This window comes from Talpa occidentalis, unplaced genomic scaffold (assembly GCF_014898055.3).
Source record: "Talpa occidentalis isolate TD23 unplaced genomic scaffold, MPIMG_talOcc4v2.1 talOcc4.3, whole genome shotgun sequence".
NCBI lineage: Eukaryota > Metazoa > Chordata > Mammalia > Eulipotyphla > Talpidae > Talpa > Talpa occidentalis.
The window spans coordinates 23,955,257-23,972,541 of record NW_023603184.1 but is presented as its reverse complement, the minus strand read 5'-3'; positions in this window follow the sequence as shown (position 1 = coordinate 23,972,541).

The window sequence follows — 17,285 nt, the reverse complement described above, 5'->3', positions numbered from 1 at the left end:
CTGAACTAAGAATGCCAGGCCACATGTCCACCTCCCTCTCAGAACTCTGAGCTCCTTGGGGTCTGAGATCTCTCATGGTGCTGGCAGAGGCCCCTCTTAAGATGCTAGCCACTGAGATTGCTCATTCTGGGCCCAGAATTCCTCCCAGTCTCTCCCCTCTAACCTCCCCTCCTAGTCACATCCCAGAAGGGCTTTTGCCTTCCTGAATTCCCTGCCAGAAATTCAGGGGCCTCTGCTCATTTGCCAGGTTGTTGAGGCAAGCAAAGGCCTGACTGGGGCCTGGGGCTCCTGGCCGAGCTCCTGGATCTGTCTCCCCAGACAGAGGGGGAGGTCCCTGGCATTCAGGACCCTGAGCCCTTACCTGCCAGCAGGACCTGGGGCTGCTCAGCCCGCCAAGAGGTTGTGCTGTTCACAGCTGCCAGTGCAGACGGAGCCCAGGAGGCCTGGTCAGTAGTTGCCTGGGGGTTGAGAAATATGCTGGCTCCAGTCTGGCTCCTTCATTTGAGAAATCAGGGGAACCTGACCCAACAGCACAGTGTTTGTTTCTGCAGTGTCTGGGGCAGCCACGCAAATCGGGTCTGCCTGACAGAGCCTGCACTCAGGGAAAAGCAGCTTCTTCCTTTTCTTCCTCTCTCAGCCTCTACTCAATGGCCAATTGCCAGGGGAAGACTTCTGAGTATCCCGCTTGGGTCAGGACTGATGTGTGGGCCTCGAGTCTGCAGTCTGGGGCTGCTTCAGTCTTTGTCCTCTGAATGGTAATAGCCATTCGGAAGACAAACAGCCCTAGTTTGGATTTCAGCTCTGCCACTTACAGCTGTGTGGCCTTGAGCAAATCACTGGACTTCTCTGAGCCTGCTTATTTGCCAAGTGGAAATAACAGCAAACTTACAGAGTGACTATAAGGCTAGATTTACTGAAATCATTTATTTCCATTGCCTAACACAGTGTAGAGGCTTTAGAAAGGTGTGTTCCTTTTCCCTTCACACCAGCCAAGGTTTCCAGGCTTCTTCTTGCCCTCTCACCTGTGTCCAAAGAGGCACAGAAAACCCAGAGCTCTGGCTCCCATGTCAAGCACTGTTCAAGAAGTTTGCTGCCTGGGTTTCCCTGTGGCCTGGACTACTACTACATTAGTTGTCCCCACAGACCTCTCATGCCCCCAGTGTCCTCAACGCACACCTGTGTGAGCACACCTGCGTTAGATTGTTATCCATTGATAATACAAGTCCATGTGTTAACTCACTCCATTTGTTTATTAAATTGAAAATACCCATTTACTCGATTTCTAATCTGGGAAAGGACCTAGTCTCTACCCCAGGAATGCAGAGATCAACAAGACACAGTCCCTGACCAGAGTCTAGTAGCTGGAGGAGATCGACAAGTGAAGAGACAATGAAAATTCCATAGACAATGTACCTTATTAGAAGAAAAGTATAGAATTGTGGGGCACTTCAGAGAAAAGACTTCTAACACAATCTGGAGAATCAAAGTAGGCATTCTAGAAGAGGTGATGTCAGAGTATTGGAGGGTCATTAGTATTTCCTAGGCAACAAATGAGAGGAAAGATGTTGCAGGGAGAGAGCATACATGCATTGGCCTGTTGGCTAAGAGAACATGCTCATGGTGAGTTATCACTGTAACAAATTTTCTCCAAATGGTGGTGATTTCAAAGATTAAAAGTATGTTTCTTGATCATGCAATGCTCCAGCACTCGTGATATTACTGGTTGGATGGTTCTAAGTAGCTCTCCTCCAGGCAATGATTCAGGGACCCAGGCACCTTCCCTTTATGACTTTGCTGTCCTTTAGAGCTTCAGAACCACTTCTAGTGAAAGGAAATGGCTGCTGGTGAGTACATAGCAGTATTTCCATCAGCCTGTATGAAGAATTTCTAGGCGTTGGGTAAAATTGGAACAGAAGTTATGCAGCTGGGAGTGGCATGAGATGTGACTGTACCAGCAGGTGAGACCAGGGTATGTGGATAATGGGAACCAAGCTAGCAATTTGGATTTTATTCCAATGTAGTGCAGAATCATCAGAAACTTTTAAGTACGGAAATGACATAATCAGATTTCTTTTTACACTAATTACTCCAGCTGCAGAGTGATAGATATATTGGAGAGAGAGAGCGTGGGGGCAATGGAACTAGTCAGAAAGTAAAGTACTCAAGTAATCTAAATTGTTAAGGATAGGTGAGCAGTGGCTATTAGAAGGGAGAAGGAGAATTAGAAGTTGTTCTCAGAGACAGCTTGAGTCATCAGTTGGAGTCTGCATTGCAGCGAAGCCTCAAATAGCTTTTGGGTCCATGTCAGGTTCAAAGGCTGATTGAACCTCTTGCTCATGAAATTACAGTCAATACCGAGTAGCTTATTTGAGCTCTGTTTCCACAAGTCTGAATCACATCTATTAGGGTAGTGGTCAGTAGGTTTGGTCAATACATTTGATTTGCTTTTGGGAAAATCAGAGATATTTGCATTCTCGTAACTTTGTGTATTTTGTGTCACACTATGCCCGCCACCCCTTTGCTTCTCCTTAAGAAAGTAAGGACTTGGGCCTCCCCGGTGGCACAGCGGTTGAGCGCTGGGTTGCGAAGCTGCCCACAGCCTCTGCAGTGCTGGTTCGATCCCCGGCTGCTCCCCGGCCACCGCAGGAGGGTCCCACATGGCGCGCAGACCTCTCCTGCCGTGCCCGCTGCTCCCCTCAGCAGTGTACTTCGGTCCTTCTGCCTGCTCTGCTCCCCGCTCTGGCTCTGGTGAATTCTCTCATCCTCCCATGCTCCTGACTGTACCCAGTGCTTATATATATAAATAAATAAATAAATAAATAAATAAATAAATAAATAAATAAATCTTTAAAAAAAAAAAAAAAAGAAAGTAAGGACTTACCCCTGAGTGTCAGTAGGAAGACAGTTCCTTCCCTTTGGAAAAGGACTCGGAGTCTGTGATTCTATACTTAACATCTGCCAGATCGCCCCACCTATAATTCAGTTAAGGGCCCTGCTAGCCACAGACCTTGAGCCTAGGAAGCTACCAGTTGCTTTACACTAGAAGAGAGTAGATATTCAAGTGTCTATAAGCAGCTTTTTAGAATCCTAGGTAGTGAATTGTATGTTCTTGAAGTCTCCTTTCACTTACTCTGAAGGATATGGAAGTTCAGGCTGCCTCACACATCTGGGTTAATGAAAAAACCTAGTTGATCTCAATCCTCTTGGTATAGACCCTTACCTTGTGAAGTATGAAAATGAGTTTCCTCTACAAGAAGACTTCTAGGAAGCAGTCTTCTTTTTCAACATCTTCAAAATTTGGGGTTTGGTCTTGTAGCCACAGGAATGGCCTTGAACTTCTGCCTCATTTGACCTGTAGTTTCTGTGTCCCCTGGCTACTGACATAGCCTCTACTTCAGTCTTTATATGCCTCTCTTCGGTCTCAGTTTACCTCTGTGCTCCTGAACTCCTGACACCTTCTCCCCTGCTAGGGCTTATACACATATGGTGGTTTGGGATCCTTTGTACTATTGCTGTTACTGGGAGTTTTGTTCTCTTGTTTTCCAGGTGCTTTCTTAGGGTAGACCAGAAAATGGGCTTTTATTTTGGATATAAATTTCTGACTAGTCATTGCTGTCATTTATTGAACACTTACGGTGTGCTCAGCATTCTACTTATGCTATCTTATTAAAGACTCAGAATATCCCTAGCAAGGGCTGTTACCTCATGTGTTACTGGCACTTATAGGACTGCCTCAAACCCCCTTTTTTGGGAATCCCTTACTCGAACCCATATGGTTTCAGCAGAAGCTACTAGATTCCTATCTGATACCCCCTCCATGGACCCATTTGAATAGTCTTGGGATCAGCACCCAGCAAAGATGGGGCCAATCATTCCCTTCCCTGGGAAGTTTATAGGGACTGGAAGTTTTATGGGGACTGGAAGAAATTCTCTCTCAGTGTCTAAATAGAAATAAGTAACACACAGGAGTCTTTAAAGCTATACTTTCTACCACATGAGCCCAAAAAAGAAAGTTTTGAGCTTGACGAAGAAAAACTTTCTGGAAGTATCAATATGGTAGATTGAGTCAGCTATGGTGGAATAAGACAGACTAGATTTTGAAGCCTCGCTTTGTCAATGATGAGCCATGCGGTTTGAGCCAATAATACTAATATATACTAACATTATTTAATGCTTGCTGAATCCTTGGTGTGTACCAGACGCAGCTCCAAATGCTTAATATGCAGGCTTACATGCATTACACGTCTGTCCTCACAACATAAAATAGTTTCTATTATCACCCCAACACCTATGAGGACACTAAGACCCAGAGTGGGTAACAGCGGTTGGGTGCATCTCTTGGGCCCAATTCATCTGGATGCAGAGAATATTGGTCTTTGTGCAGAGAAGAGTTAACAGGCTGAGACTGCCATCCTTAGAAAGGCCTGCTCACAAGGTTGGTCCTTGGCTGGCATCTGACAACTCAAATTTCTGGAGGGTTCCCATCATTACCCAGTAAGAATAGCTCAGTATTCCTAAAATATTTGTACAAACAACACAGCTTTTGCCTTAGGAGCCCTGACATAGCTCCACTTCAGCTTTGTTGTGTGAAGTAGTGAAGAGAGTAACTTTGCTGCTTTGAGAAGGGTTTTGTCCCGAGGAACCCAATGAAATGCTTAGACCCTCTCTGAGCAGCCCTCCTGGGAGGGCACAGACCCAACAGTCCCACGTGGTGCCCTGGAGCCCTCCACCACCACTACCATTACTATTTTTAACCTTCCAACAAGTGCAAATTTTAGGGCTGGCATTCTATGGAGAATGGCAAAATATTTCTAGATATTTTATCAACAAAGGAAGTATTTATTTCAAGACTTTTCCAGTTTTTAATAAGGTTGTGTAAGGGGGTGGACACTTTCCGTTGTTGTATTTTTAGGTTGATTCTCTGGGAAACTAACTTCTACACCCCTGCTGATGTGGAGGTAGTAAAACCAGCCGGTTGCTGAGTGGGGTCTCCATGGTCTTCTATTTCCCTCCATGGAGGAAGAATGAGAGCTCAGAGGAAAGTGATTTCCTGGGTACCTCATGGGCAGCCCTTGGCAGAGTAGGGGGCCTGGGTCTAGGTGTTTCCTCACTTCTAGTCTCCACCGCCTGACCCATGGGAGCTCGCAATCCCACACTGACAAGCCTCTTGTATGATCAGGGAGATGGAGAATGAAGTAGAAGAAATGTGAATGAAGTGCCCAACCACTGGGACCCCCTCCTAGAAACTGGCAACAGGGTGGAAACACTCAGTTCCATCTAATAGCTGGCTGGCAGCCAAGGGATGACTTATTTTAATTCAGCAGGAAAGAAGGGAAGGTGACTAACGGTCTTCAGCTCACTTGTCAGAATCGATGTGTGCATGTAAATGAAGTTAGGTCTTTAAGTGCCAATAAGGAAAGACAGATTCATTAAGCAGGTCATTGAATTCCAAAATGCCATTTGGGTTTCTTAATATCTATATGGTTCAGGGCAACCTAAGACTTGGGGCTTATATCTCTGCTACTAAGTTCCATCTCATAACTCAGTCATCTGAAATGGCATTGTCCAAAGCGAAACTCTTAATAATAGGTCTTTGGTCAATAAGTTAAGGCAGGTTACTTGGCAGTAGCCAAGTTGAATGGATACCTTTACTGCAGAGGTTCTCAGAGTCTGCTTGACTGCATTGTGAAAGTCCAAGGGATGGTTATAGTATCATAGTGTATAGAATCTTATAGTATAGTTTATATACATGTATGCTAATGTACACATATTTGTAATGTTTATCTATAAATACATTTACTGCCTATGCTAGTATCTATTATAGTAAACAGCATTCCCCAGACTTATTTACCTGAAGGCCTTTCGTTTCATGCAGTGTCTTATACAAACATGATTTCTTACACAATCTTATCTCTGGATGGTGTTATTCATCTCCTAGGCCTAAGAGAACACTTTAGGACACAAAGGTAGTTTTTCAAGGAGAAAGGGAAAGTTAAAGGGACAGGATTTTAGCCAGCCTGGTTTTCTGAGCCAAGTGACCCCATCGTAAATGAAAATGTGCAAATGGAGGGCTTGAGAAAGATGGAATCTTGACTTCTGGTTTTCTGGGGATTCTTCACACCTGGGTGTGTTGAGTTTAAGTCCTGACCACACTTGGGAGAGTATATTATGGCATTGATGTCAAGCCTGGGGTAGCCCTAAGCAAATGCAGACACCAAGGATATTTGGGCAGGAGAAAAGATGACCAGGACATCACCAGCACTGTCCACAGTTCTCCACGGTGCCCCCTACTGGAGGGAACTTGGCATTTCCTCATGATGGGAAGGGAAGGACATAACCCCTTGATCTCAAGGGAACAAGGGACATTTTAGAGAAGCAAGTTCAGCATTGCCCAAAGGGGATGATCCAGGGATCCTTGCTGTCTATCAGGTCATGGACAGGTCAGTCCTATAACTGGTTAGCTCCATTCCATGAAGCAGGAGCTCATTCCCTGCTGGTGAGGGCAGGCGGCAAATTGACTCTCTATAGAAGTAATTTCCAAAGTCTCTCCCAACCCAGGATTTTTGACTTCAGTTGGTTTGACTTTGTAATTTTGACCTATGATGATGGATTCTGCAGTCTTCTTAACCTTGCAGTTCATCAGCAAGTCCATCCCTTCTACCTACAAATGAATGATCAATCCATCCACATCTCTCCACCTCCACTGCCACTGCCACTGCCCTAATCCATGCGACCTGTGTGTATCATCTTCTGCCTGGAGTATTACCATGACTCTTTACCAGCTTCTCTGCTCCCACTCTTGCCCATTTAACCCTTCTCCACAGTAGTCAGTGATGTAAGACTCTTAGAAAAGTGCAAGATCATCACCCTGACCCAAAGGACCCTCCTGCTCTCTCCTGAACCTGGCTGGTCAGCCTCATTTCCTCCCACACTCCTTGTTGCTTACCACACTGTAGCCACGCCGGCCTCCCTCGGCTCAGCGAGCTCTCTCTTTGCACTCACATTTCCCTCTGTCAGAAACGCAGCTCCCTCTGCTCTTCATATGACTGGTTCCTTCTCATCCTTCAGGTTTGGACTCAAGTGTCACCTCTTCAAGTGGCATCTGTGGTCACTCTCTCTAGATTAACACAGTCCCTCATCCCCATGGTCTCTATGGGGTCTCTCTGTCTTTCAGCACTTTTTAGATATAGCAATCTAAAATATAATTTTATGTACTTATAACATTGTCTGTCTCCCCTACCCATCCATCTAATCTGTAAACTCCCTGGGGCTGGAGACTTTGGTTCACACTGCACCCCCAACTAGAATAGTGCTGGACAAATAATAGAGAGTAACAAATACTGGTTGAATAAATGAATTAGTTAATGGCCACTTTGTGTTTGTTGGGGTGCAGGAGGGACGACAGGGCCAAGGTTCTCTCAGTTGACTACCTTAGGAAAAGAATGTAAGCCATGAAAAATTCCCCTGAGTGCCCTATGTCTCCACATTCCCACAGTGAGCTGTGCCCATAATGACTTCCCCATCTGTACCTACGCTTCAGGTCTCAGCAACACCAACCAGCAACACTCCAGGGAGGGGGCCATCCGTTCTGGAGGGTTTCATCAGACCTGTACCCAAAAACAAAGCCTTTTCCTAAGTGTGAGAATTGCTCAATAGAGTGTTAGGAAATCTTCCTCCCTAGGGGGCTTTTTAAGAGAGAGATTCTCATCTTTCTGGGCTGCAGATTTCCATCTGGAGATGGAGAGCGAGACAGGCTAGGAACTTAGATGACCTCAGGACTTCATCCCTGATCCCGATGGCTCAATTCTTATTGGACCCAGAGTTCTACTGCTGGGTTCTCCCTGTCTCCTAAATTACCCGCTTTGACTTCTTCCTCTCCACCTGGGCTCTGGATGCGCCAAGTCGCTGTGCATTGAGTTGACGGCTTTGATTAAGCAGCTTTGATCTCTGTTGAGCATCTCGGAATAATATCTTTGCTCTCAGCATCTGTGCCAATTCCCGAAATAGTTTAGCCCAGCCGAGCAGGAGGGGGGCTGCACTGCAAAGTGTATTATATGAGAGATTTAAAAAGAAAAGGCAGCTGCAAACAGTCAGGGGTGTGTGTGTGTGTGTGTAGGCACACATGATCTCGTGCCTGTGAATGTGTGTGCGCATGTCCATGTGGACCTATTCATGTGGTCACCCAAACCCCTTGGAAGTGATTACCATGCCATCAGCATGCACCAGCCCTGTGTTCACTAGGCTGCCTGCTGCGCATAGCAGCCACTTGCAGAATGGGCAACCTGCAGCAGGCGGCCCCTTGAATTGTTGGCAGTCCTGTTGCAGACAGAAAATCATCAATGCCTTTTGCTACTATTTACTTGGTTTTTGCTTGTTTTCACTAAGACATTTGGAGAATAAGTGTCTGATTGTCCATCTGGTGTGGGCCTTGAGGGTGTGTGTGGTGGTTTTGGGATGTTGATCCTGTATGCCATTGTGTGTGCGTGTGTGTGTGTGTGTGTGTGTGTGTGTGAGTGCACATGCAGGAGCTATGGGATGGATGTGTCAGTGCATCTAAGTATAGCTGCTATATTTGAGCAAATCCAAACCATGAAATTGTTATTCAGCCACCTCCATATCATTAAATATATTTGTGTGTAAGTGTCTGCGGTCGGAGGGCGGTAGCCTGTGTATATGAACGCGTGGTACCTGATGGCAGGGAAGAGCATGTGGATGCCTGGGTGTGTGTGTGAACTCATCTCTTTGTGGATTAGCATGTTGGGGGATGTGCATACATGTGCATGTGGTGGTCTTTCTGTGGGCTGGGGTGCCCCAGGGGGAGGTGGGTACACACAGCAGAAGGGTGCATATGTGCTCTCCTGTGTATAGGGTGAACTCCAGAAATGGATGCTGGGGAAATGGTGTTTGATGTCAGGCCATTTTGCACTGTAAGTCATTATTTTCTGCTGTTTGGTACCCACTCCCTGGGAGTCTTGTTCTTTGTAGCTCCTCCGCATTGACAAGTGGAAGAAAAATGCTTGGGACCCTTTGTTCCTCTATAGGAAGCATTCCTCAGTGCTGGGTGTTACTGTAGGAAGCCTTTGTTCCTGTGGTGGCCACAGGCCGGTGGATGTGATTTTATACATCTAATAGAACCCCTTGTGGTGAAGGTCTTTGTACTGAAGCTGAGGGAGGTGGAGCCAGAAGGAAGGCTGTGGTCTCATATTCCTTCTGATCCAACCATTCATGTGGTTCCTTTGCTTGGAGGATGTCCCAGTTATGGGTCACGGGGCAGCCACGGAAGCTAGGCCCATGATGCAACAGGAGAATAAAGTCCTGAGAAGGAGTAGTCTGTTTTCTAGCTCATTAAAGCATCTGAACCTACAGGAAGCGATCCAGAGCTAGCCAGGGTGTGGGTCTCAGCTTCTGGGCCTCAAGCTTGGGTGAGAATAGATAGCAGAAGTGATACCTGGAAAGATTCAAAGTCGAGACAGATGGACCAACAGGTCAGGCCAGGGTAGATGATAATCAGAGCACTGAGAGATGAGCCAGCTCCTAGCATTATGTGTGGCCGAAGTGAGGTCTTGACTAAAGGTTATATCTGGAATTTCCCATAGTGCCTGGAACACTATGTTGAAGAGAATTCTCAGGCCAAGTACAATCTTATGGAGAAAGACGATAGGTGTATTAAACACCTATTGCTATTGTAACAAATCACAAAGTTTTGGTGGCTTCAAACAGATTTATCTTCTTATATTCTGGAGGTAAGAAGCCAGGTCTCACTTGCTTAAAATCCAGATTTCAGGAGGGCTGCATTCCTTCTAGTGCTCTATTCCCTTGTTCATTTTAGATTCTAGAAGCTGATCGTACCCCTTGGTATGTGGCCACTTTCCCTGTCTTCAAAGCCAGCAATGGCTGGTTGAGTCTTTCTCAAGAAGCATCTTTTTGATATTGCCTCTCTTGCCAACCTTGCTGATTACATCGGACCCACTTGGACTCCAGGATACTCTCTCTATCTCAAACCTCTTAAAGTAACCTATCTGCAAAGTCCCTGTGGCACATCACATAACATTTTCACAGATTAGGATGTAATTATCTTTAAGAACCATAGTTCTGCTTATCAGAGTAGGGGTAGATTAATAATGTCTGCCATGGCCTTGGTAGGAGTTTGGGGTGGTAAGCATGCCAAATGGTCACAGTCCCTAATCTACATGTAGAATTAAATAAGGTCATCAAAAGTTTAGGGAAGGAAAAGAAGAAAAAGGAAATTGCAATATGATTCAAAGTTGTATCTCATTTCGTTATCACCATAACGCTTTGGATGAGAAAGTAACTATCAATAATATATTACAACAGAGAAAACTGAAGCCAGAGAGGTTATAGGACTCATCCGCTATACCCACCTGGCAAAGGACATAGTACAAATTTAAAGCCCAGTCCAAAGCTACCCCATGGCTGAGGCAGAGAACAGGGGAAGCTTCTGATGTGGCCACAAAGTCCTTCACAGTCAAATTGGCTGCCAGAAGCTGTGCAGGATCGATGACAGCCCTGACATAGAACTTTCCCCTGGAGCCGTGCCCACCCTGCAGCTTGTTCCCTGGCTCTGCAAGTAGGGTTGAGTGAAAGGCCAGGGCTGGGGGCTCCAGCCCCATCAGCAGAAATGCTAATGTCCTCCCTAGCAATGTCAGAAAATGCACACCCAGCATCTCTGAGTGTGACTTTAGGCGAACGTGGTTTGTTTTCCAATTGTCTTTCATTACCGACCTTAACAGGCTGCTGAGAAGAAGTGGAGGTACAAGATGTGGGGTGGGGGTTCTGTTTCTTTTAATATGAATATTCTAATCTGCACATTAGGACCACCGGAAATGGGGCAGAAGAGACCCGACAGGCTGGCTTCCTCCTGCTTTTTGTCTTTTGTGCAGACAAACATTGGGCAGCCACATGGGGCAGGCAATGATGTGGACTTTTGACCGTGTCTGAGCAGAGGCCCAGTGATGGTGTGTGCCCTGCTCCCCAAAACTGCTGCAAGTCAGAGGTCAGCAGGCAAGATGGGCACAGAGGTGGCAGAGTCTAGGGAGTTTCCCAGGGTGGGTGATGTTGGCATGTACTGACTAATGTGAGGCGCTGGCCAGGGAGAGCTAAGGGCATGTATTTAGAGGGAATCATACAACTTTCAAATAGCAGTTATGCTCCAGGTACTATGCTAGGAACTTTGTATATAAAAATCAGTCTTACCAACAACACTATGAGGTCAATATTGTTAATTTCTCCAATTTATGGAATGGAAAATGAAGCCTAGAAAGAGAAAGCAACTTATACAAAAGCACACAGCTTAAATGTGGCAGAGCCAGTGCTTTGGACTCAGATCTGACTTATTCTATAGCCCACGTCTCTTCAGGGTGTGTATACTATACCCCCAATCTCTAAAAATCCTGAAGGACCTGCTACAGGCAGTGGGCAAGGGTACCAAGTAATGCCAAGCCCTCCTGCACCAAGCCAGGGCAGGGTTAGAGGGAGCGCTTTCCCTCTGGGTCCCTGCTTGAGCTGCTGCAGCTTGCCACCCTTGGATCTGTGGTCAGGATTGCCCAGACATATTTCCTTTGGCGAGCTGCCGTCAGCCCCGGTGGGATGAGGCTGAGCCCACACTTGCCTGCACACGTGTGTATCTGTCCACTATTACTGATCTCACAGGCTGATGGGCTCTCGGCAGACACGTAGACACTAGCATGTAAAGCAGTGATGCCACCAGGGGAGAGTGGGACATAGACCTCAGGTTGGGCCTAGGGTTAAAGCCGTCCTTTGTTCCCTGAAATGTCCTGACCTTGGCTCTCCCCAAACCCAGAGATTCAGAAACCTGATTGCAATGCAAATAAGATCTGCTGGACAGTTGGTATCTGTTCCCTGTGCCAGCAGTAATGCCAGCACCAGCACCATTCCCCATTATAACTGCAGTATGGCCCCCTTTTACAGATAAAGAAACTGAGGCCCAGGATAGCCAATGACCTGTGAAGCTTATGCTTTAACCAAGGGAGTAATGCTACCATTTGCTTCCGGATCTTTCAGCTCTTGAACCTGGAGTCCACCCACACCTTGCTGTCTCTGGGGCCAGTCATGCTTAGGTGGTGATCCCTGGCCCCTGATGATGGATTTGCAATGGAGGGAGAGAATCAGGCTTTCTGACCCACCCTTTCCTGGAGCTCAAAGGGGAGAGAGGTGGGTGGGCATGGCTGAGGGCCGGCTCTTTCTCCTGACTGTCTGCTACAGGGAATGTTTGGAAACTAACCGTCACTGAGCACCCTATAGTGTGCCAGACACAGTGTAGAACTTCCACATTAATCGTCCCTACAGCTATGAGTTAGATAGTATTAGTTTCATTTTATAGAAAAATGAGAGGCACAGACAGTTTGATAGCTTCCCTGGGCATGTGTGGGGCAAGACCTCTCCACAAAGGAGGGCAGCCTAATTTGCAGTGGTATGCAGGAGCTGGCTACTACCTGTGCACCAGAGCCAGTTGTTAATGTTTCAGGAATTTTGTGAGCTGCTGTTCAGGACAGTCAGTATTAAAAAATAAATTATATAACCTGACAATTTAATGCATTGTATTAAAAACAAAGGTAATAAATAACCAAAACTCATCACTTCTTAATTACTTTACTGCTCCCCATGTTCTTGGAGCAATTCAGGTCTATTGTTTCAGTGTGATGGAAACACTATTTCAAGTACTCTATCATAGTTTGCTCTGCACATCTCTTCTCAATGCTGTAATCAATAATAAGATAAGCAATCACATTAAAAATTAAGCAAGATGTTCGAATAGACACTTGACCAAAAACGTATGAGTGACAAGTAAGCACATAAAAATACACTCAGCACCATTGGTAGTCAGGAAAATACTTACTAAAACCATGATGAGATACCTCTGCACACCTATTAAAATGCTAAAACACAAAGGTGTGAAAAGTATTGAGGGGTGGCAAGGATGTGAATTGACTAGAAGTTTCTTATATGGTTGGTGGGAATGTAAAATGGTGCCACTACTCAAAAAATAATTTAACAGTTCTTATACAACTGAAGATATATTTATCATACAGTATAGGTTGAATTGTGTTCCTTCCTCCCTACCCCCCACAATCCCTGGTACTGTGAATGTGACCGTATTTGGAAATAGGGTCTTTGCTGATGTCAAGCTAAGAGGACATCATTGGAGTGGGTCCTAACCCAATAGGACTGATGTTCTTTTTTTTTAAAGATTTATTTATGCATACAAGAGCTGGGGTACATGCCAGTGATGTGGGGGGTGAGAGGATTCACCAGAATCAGAGATGGAGTGGGGAACACAACAGGCAGACAGACTGAAATACACTGCTGAGAGGAGAAGTGACAGGAGAGGTCTGCCGTGCCATGTGGGTATCTCCCTGGTTGGCAGGGGATCGAACTTGTGCCGCAGAGGCTGTGGATTGCTTCATAGTGTGGTGTTTAACCCCTTGTGCCACCAGGGAGGCCCAGGACTGATATTCTTATAAAAATAGAGAAACTGAGACATCGACATGCAGACACAGGGAAGATGGTTATGTGAATACAGGTAGATACTGGTTTTACACAGCTGTAAGCCAAGGCCTGGGACTGGGGCTATAGAAGCTGAATGACTCTCCATATCCCCTCAACCCCCCCCCCCAAGTATGGCCCTGCTAACACCTTGATTTGGACTTCCAAGCCACTGAGCTACATGACAGCAATTTCTGCTATTTTAAGCCACCTGATTTGTGATACTTTGTGCAGCAGCCCTAGGAATCCAATACACCCGTGTGACACAGAACACTCACGCTTAACCGACAGAAACGAAAACAGAGAGCTTCACAAAAGACTTGTTTCATGTATGATCCTTTCAGCTTTACTCATAAAACTCCCAAATTAGGAACTATCCAAATGTCCTACAAGTAATTATGCAAGTAGTGGTTTATTCACACAATGGAATACCACCTGGTAATTAAAAGGAAATCTACTGATCCAAACACGAATGTGAACAATTCTCAAAAACATTATGCTGAGTGACGGGAGCCTTACAAAAAAAGACTACCTACAAGATGACTCCATCTATGCGAAATGCTAGAAAATTGATCAAAAGCAGAAAGTGGGGTGTTTAGAGTAATGGAAATCTACATTTTCTTAAGGTGGCAATCACAGAAGTGTCACATTTATAAAAACATATTGAACTGAATAGTTTAAATGGGTGCATTTTATTCAATATAAATTATTTCTCAATAAAGCTGACTTAAAGAGGGAGAGCTATTTGCCAGGTCACACTGTTCTGATAACCAAGACAGAACCTGAATCCCATCATATGAGTCTTAATTTAAGGCAGCTCTTGGGAAAAAAAAAAAAAATCCCACTTGGTGCGCTATACAAAGCCGTTAAGTTTCCTGAACAGATCCTCTTGATGCACTTAAAGAGTCTTTCCCTGGAAGGCATTCTTCACAGCTCATCTCCAGGGAGGATGTCTTCTCTCAAGGGTTCTGTAAGAACACAGAGATTAAATAAGAGCTTGACTCAAGCATTTCCAACCTGCCAGGTCCCATTCGTGAGAAGAGAGGCCCAGGTGCTCTTTTTGTGGGACAGAGGACAGGGACCTCCAGGACCTGTAATGCACAAGGGGGGCTGTAATGTGGCATGTACACAGGACATGCACCATGGATGCCCGTCCCCACACACCCCAACAGGCTACTGTGACTGCAAGGGCACCCACACATCTATGAGCTCCTGCTGAAGAGGGCCTCTGGGAGGTGGTACAACCTAGAAGTTAAAAACCCCCTTTCACCTTAGGCTCGCTGGGTCTCAGTACCCTCATCTGTTAAGGGAGTACATGATCCTTACCTTGACATTTCATGGTAAGAAGTAAGTGAGTTATTGTGAGAAGCCTTTAACTTAGCACAGAAGCCCTGGTACATGGTAAAAGCAAAATGTATGGGAACTTGTCTTATCATTGAAATTATTTCATCTGCAGGTTCTTAAATAACCTGCAGATGATAAGTGAAAAAAAAAATCAAGGCGCATAGACCAGCTGGTCATTCACATTAGCCTTCATAGCACCGACAGGGCAGATGGCAACCTTGACAGATGGCATCTGTTTCTAAAAACCATTTCTGGCACGATGAGTCACAAAGCATAACAGGATTTTCTTTCTGACCTAAAAGGATGAGTATCTAGTTAGACCAGATCCTTTGAGGACCTGAGTGCCAGGCTAAGGAGTTTGTTTTGTATTCTATGTGTTGTGTTATAATGGAGGAGCACAGAATATCCTAGAGCAAGGGGTGAATCTAGGATATTAATCAATTAGGAAAAAATGCCATTAGTGCCCCTAGGAACCCAGCTGACAGGAGCCTTCGTCTCCAGAGTCTGTACTGGAGCTGGGTGCTTGGCGGGATCTTGGGTTTATCAGCAGGGATCGTGGGGCCAGCTCTGGCCTGAAGCAGGTACAGCTAAGTCAAAGGCTGGGTTCTGGAAGGACCCTGGGTCAAGGCCACCTCAATACTAGGCCCTCTGCAGAGGTGCTAAAGAAGCAAACCAAAAATCAGTAGTGAGGAATATGTTTCTGGACATTTTTTTTTTTTTAAGAAATGTCTCTTTTTTTTAAAATTTACTTTATGCATACAAGAGCTGGGGTGCAGGCCAGAGATGTGGTGTGTGTGTGTATATATATATGTGTATTCACCAGAGACAGAATGGGGAGCAGAACAGGTAGATAGACTGAAATACACTGCTGAGGGAAGCAGCAGGCAAGGCAGGAGAGGTCTGCTGCACCATGTGGATTTCTCCCTGGCAGGCCAGGAATAGAACTCATGCTCCAGTGGCTGGCGATAGCTTGACAGCGCTATCTTTAACCCCTGTGCCACCAGGAAGGCCCCTGTTTCTGGAAATTTCTATGAATAAACCATGATATGCAATGAGAAATCAAGGCTTCTCCCAGACCCTAAGCATCCTTGATTGGACAGGCTGCTCTTTGTGGAGAGGAAATTATTGGTTTATCCCTGCATTTCTTTCTTTTTTCCCCCTTAAGCCCAAGAAATATATGTGTGAAAAAAATCAATAGTGTTGAATTATACATCCGTCCCTGGTATAAAGCAAGAGGGGAGCTTCAGCCTCATGCCTGCCCTGAATGCCCTTCCCCTCTGCCCACTGTTAACAGTTTCTTGCACAGCTCAGGCATTTACAAGCATATATGTCCATAAACTACTTCAGAGCTATTTTAGCATAAATGGAGCCATTCCATACGTATCCTCCACCTTCTCATTCACTTGGCTGCTGTCCATGGCAGCACACATAAATTCACTTCTTCCCCTCTAATGGATGCAAAGTATTCCACACTTGCAAGGACTATAATTTCTTTAACTAGCTCCCTGTTGATGGGTGTTTAGGTTTTTCCCACCTTTTTTGAAACTACAAAGCTTTGAGATTTTTATATGCCAAGCTCCAGGGAAGGCAGAAGGCTGCCCAGCATTGCGCCCTAACTCTGAACAGGCAGTTTCTCAGTCACCATCCCTTTTTCCTGCTCCACTTAGAGCTGCCCCCTGGCCTAGACTCTCCTGCCCTCAGCTTTAATGACATGTGACACTTGGCACAAAAACCACAGAGCCATAGAGGACCTCCACTCTATCTCTGAAGCGCTGTGTTTCTTTAAGTGCTCTTGTTAATGTTTCATGATGGATGGTGGTGAGACCTGGGAAATGTACCAGCCTGGATTCTAAAAGTATCTGCTTGCACTAGCTTAATGTATTCATTTATTCAGTGTGACAGTCAGGGGGAAGAGAGTACTGTGAATGTAGAGGCAAGCTTCAGAGGGAGGCAAAGGAGGACAAAAGAGGGAACTAGCATTGACTAGGCCCCTACTAAGTGTCAGGCATTTTACATATGTGCACACTCATGTGCCCAGGAGGAGATGCTATTAAGATCTACATTTTGCAGACAAAAAAAGCTGAGGTGAAGCCACCTCCCCAAGATAAGCAGACAGGCAGAGCTGAGATTCAAACCCAGATGTCCCTGGCATCAATGCATCATGCTTTTTTCATCCAGCTCTACTGCCCCGGGTGCTGTGCTAATGGAAGGCCCCAGAGATGGTGAAGTGTGGCAATAATAGCTAACACTTATTGGGTACTTACAATGTACAGGCACCATTTTAAGTTCATCATGCATATGAACAAATTTATAATTGTGCGAGGTAGCAAATCACTGTTACACCCATTTTACAGAACAGGAACACAAGGCTTAGATCCCTTATGCTACTTACCTGTGGTATCACAATCCTACCTGGA